Genomic DNA, 4,839 nt, shown 5'->3' with positions numbered 1-4,839 from the left:
TTTTAAAATTGTTTACGACTTCAAAAATTCGCGGTGAAGTTGTTATCAAAACACATTTATCTCAAACATGAATCATGTTTTCCAAAGAAGCAATTCTTTTCTCCAGTCTATTTATCGTAAAAAGATAAATAGAACCATACGTACGGACATACGAGTGACTTAACTAAATTTAATGATTGTATTTATTCGTCCTTTCTACAGTTTACATATTAAGCAAAATAAGGCTAAGAAACAACATTCTCGTGTATACATTATTTGCGATATTTTCCTTTTGCATTTTTGGACTCGGGATTTCAAAAATTCGAGAAGTACGAAAAAACTCCATACTCAAAAGTTTGTACCAGTATAATAATTTACTTTTTTTAGATTTATTTTATAATTGTCAGGAAAGTAATGTCTATATTTTTCCTCTGAACGGTTTTATAATTTTTATTTTTTAAGCAATATTCAGCAGGCATAAGCGATTTTGATGTTTTATAGAATTTTGCCTTTCCATTTTTATGTTAGTGCAAAACTACTGACTATATATTTTATGCAATTTTTTGGAAGAGTTTTATCTTTACCAGTAATGAGAACTGTTCTAGTATTGGCAAATAAAAAAAAAAAAATTTTTTGTATTTTTCTTACTTGTGGTGCATTTTGATTTAATAAATGAGAAAAGAGGAAAAGTAAACAAAACACAGTGTTCAAAAGATACATTAAAAACAAAATTAATTAAGATAGACACTTCTTCTTTCTTATTGTTGTTGTCTCCACATTTGTTTTGCTTATGTTCCTTATAAATAGTTTATTTGGATTGTCTTTATTTTAGGTAGAAGTTGGATTTAATCAATTAAGTAAAATTAAATTGGAGATTTTAGAAACTGTGTCGCAACGATAAAATTTCCATTTCTTCCTCAGGAAATAACAGTTCTGTTGATATTTAAATCCAGTTGTTTGTTTTTATTTTCCATTATTGTGAAGGTAATTTAATCAGGGAAGAAGCCTTATAGTATGTTGAAAATTACCGGACTATTTTAAAAATGAGAAAAAAACTTGAGTTTTCTTCTAAGAATTGTAACATTATTTCTCAATGCAGCTAGTATTTATTATAAGTTTAAAATTTTGGGACGTAACGCAAAAATAACTCGATATGATATTTGAGCTTTAGATTCTTACAGCGTAAAAATAAATTCATTGTTTTTGGCAGTAAAATTTGCAGACTAAAACTATATTATATGTAAGTTAATAGGATTTTAATGGTACTGTTCCTCGAATAAAATTTCAATTATTAGTTGTTATCAAAGAATTATTATGTTTTCAAATTTAAGTTAAAATAATTTGAGGTCAAATACTTCAGAAAAGTTATTACCTAATTTTACGATGATCTTTTTTCGGCAAATTTTACAATATAAGTAGATCTTTTATCTTAAACTTTGTTCTTAATGATTTTTGGTTCAATCAAATTATTAAATATGTATTTTACAGTCATTAAACATATATATGTATATTTATAAATAAATCATAAAATTCCGTAGTTATGAATTAATTGTTCATTTTTTTTCTTTATTCATTATTCAACTATTGCATATTTATTATGATTAGTGAGTGAGCTATATTAGCTATATTATATATAAAATTATTGTGACTTAATATTTATTGAGTAATTTCTATTGTTGTATATTCATTCATGTCATTCACGTATGTAGTGGTTTATTGTAAAAAGTATATATATATATATATATAATAATAATAAAACCTATTATTCATATAAAATATATTCCATGAAAAGTCTAGTGAAAAAAAACTGCATACGAGAATCCATTAACAGCCAAGCTAAGTGAATCAAAACAGATGATTTAAAACCATTATTGTGGGCTAGTCGTCTGCAAAGCTTTTTTTCAATATAAATAAAAAAAGCAATTTGTTTCTCAGATGGATATTAAAACGATGGGAATGAAAACCATTTTTTTATATAATTTTTTTTTATATATATATTTCGCTCTGACTAAAATAATAAAATCCCAATTCCATGACATTTTTATTAATACTTGAATTGATGGAGAGTTTACCCTAAGACTAATTATTTTATTTCTTAAATACTCTAACTGCTTCTCCCAATTTGTATTTTGAATCATACAGAATATAGTGGTTATCCTGCAAATTCAATAAATATAGTATTAAAAATATAATTTGTTTAGCGCATTTATGGATAATAAAAACAACAGGTAATTGCTATTCAGAAGTCCGAGGGTGATATTGTGGATATCTACAAAATCAGTTAAAAAGTTTTGCTTTATCTTTTCTCTTTTGAAAGCCTTGTTTTGACCTTAATGATTTTTAAAAATACTTGATAATGCTAATTCTATTTATCTCTTATTACTTCATCGCCGGTGTTATTCATGTGATGACGGAGACATATTATTTTTGATAAGTTGTAACAATTCTTGTTTTAATAATTATATATTTTCTGATTTTAATTGTATTTATCCTAAAGAAATAGTTATTAAAAAAATATTATTTCTTAAGAATTAAAAAATATTACATAAAAATTAGGTACATTTATTTATTTGACAAGATTGAATTATAATTTCGTAAAATTAAATTTAAATACGCCGTTATAATAGAGAAATAGGTTTCATTCTGGATAATTATACGTAGTCTGTTCTCGGCAAATATGAATGCAGACTACTCTCTTTTTTTTTGTTTTTTTTAACTATAATTTGAAACGTTATTTTGCAACAGGTAGACATTTTAAAAATGCAGATAAAATGGTTAATTATGTTATTAAATGCAAGTTAAATTAAGTTTGTTATATTACATGCAGCGTTAATTAAGGGAAGGTAAGCACTATTGTAAAGACATGCTCTTATTAAGCTGTCAAGATAAAATATCATAGAATAATATATAATCCACATCCAGTTTCATTTACCAGAATGTATTATTATAAATGTCTAAAAAATAAAAACAAGTTTATTGTATTTTTATGCATATGAAACTGCTTTTATTATATTTATATTAATTAATAAATAAAAATTTGTTACTTCTGTGTAATGGAAGTTTCCTAAAGATACAACAGCAAGCACACCCAAAAATTCGATTTTTGGTCTCGACATTTCTTTCTGCTTTATCAGAGTCTGTTAATAAAATATTACTGGTAGAAGTGATATTTTATGAGAATATAACTTGTTACACGCCCTTCTCATCTCATTTCTTTTTGTACAGATGAACATGAGTTAGAAAAAGGAAGGTGGGTGGTGGGTGTAACAAATGTTATGACAGAAACATATTTGTAAAAAAATGTTTGATTCACCCACTATCTACTAGCACATCTCCTCTTTCCGATAACAAAGGAACAATAAATTAATGAAAAGCTGTAAAGATTTTCTTTATGAATGACAGAAATTTTCAGTGATTAATAAATTATAGTGTACAGAACATACTTATTGATATTTTAGTTAACTATACATAAATTAATAAAAGTGAATAAATCAAGAATAAGATACCGAATGAACAAACTTGCAATCAACAATAAATACAAATATTTTTGCATAGTTATAACGTAGTTCAGCCCATCTATAGGTCATTGATTTCTTTTAAATATGTTTATTTATATAGTACAACTATGCCGAAGTTCAAAAGTTTCTTTAAAGATTACATTTGAAACTGATTTTTATATTTGCTCGACTGCTAAAATTGAATACAGCTGTTTACATTTTCTTTATTAGTAAAGTAGTTTATTCTGTTTTATGTAATTATTTATCAGTTTACAATAAAAGATAAATCTAAAGGCAATTTTGAATAGACCATCACGAAGTTAGTAATCTTGAAAAATGTTGCCGTCACGCACATCCATCATATCCAACACACATCGCTAACATCAGAAGGGCTGCGTGTGATGTGTGTTGCTAACGCACATCACACAACTCTTTGTCGTTCATACGATCTACTTATTAAGTCCATTAATATTAATTTCGAAGTAAAACCTCATAGGATTTTAAATCATTATTGAAGTATTAATAATTCCTTTATTATTTTATGTTGAGCTGTTTTTTTTAATTTTCTGATTTTTTTTCTGTAGCAATGTAAATATCATAAAATAATAATTTTAATTCTCATTTTTCTCACATTTTACAGATGTTTGATGAAAATAATTAATTACAGGATACAAAGATTATAGAAATCTTATTTTGCAATAAGCGATTTCCTGTTGGTTGTTATAAACTGGATTTACAAAAAGCGAAAAAAATTTCTTCGGTGCGTATTGTTATTGGTTGTTAATAAAGAGTATTTTTTTTTTTTTTAATTTTTAGTAAAGCCATATATTGTTGATAAAGAATTAATCACAAAATACTTACTCATAATCTTAAACTTCTGATATGAATCGTGTTAAACCAGTTTTGTCGTGTTATGAATTGTAGATTGACCCGTTAAATTCTATAAAATACTCTTCTCAACATAGGCTGAAAGAAATTATTTAAAATAATGCTATACGCCATTTCATACCTCATCAGTAAATAAATCAAAATAAAAATGAACTTGACTGGTAACAATTTAAAGAACTAATTGCTAATATAATTTTTTTATTAATGTGATTTATAAAAGTTTGGAAGTTGCCAATAAAATTAAAAAGAAATCCACATCCTCTTGGTTTATACTTTTATTGTTTTTATTCTAAACTTATAATTTCTTCTTCTTTCAAGGCATAGGCGAATCGCCTGCTCCGGTCTTAAAGAATATCCTCTACAATTTGAAACACACGTGTTCTTGGTCTCCCAACATCTCTCCGTTCCGCTGGTTTATGTTCCCCTATCTTTCTTGGTATTCTTCCATTCGAAATTCTTTCTCGATACGTCAGCC

This window comes from Lycorma delicatula, chromosome 2 (genome assembly GCF_047948215.1).
Source record: "Lycorma delicatula isolate Av1 chromosome 2, ASM4794821v1, whole genome shotgun sequence".
NCBI classification, from domain to species: domain Eukaryota; kingdom Metazoa; phylum Arthropoda; class Insecta; order Hemiptera; family Fulgoridae; genus Lycorma; species Lycorma delicatula.
This window is presented reverse-complemented; position numbering follows the sequence as displayed.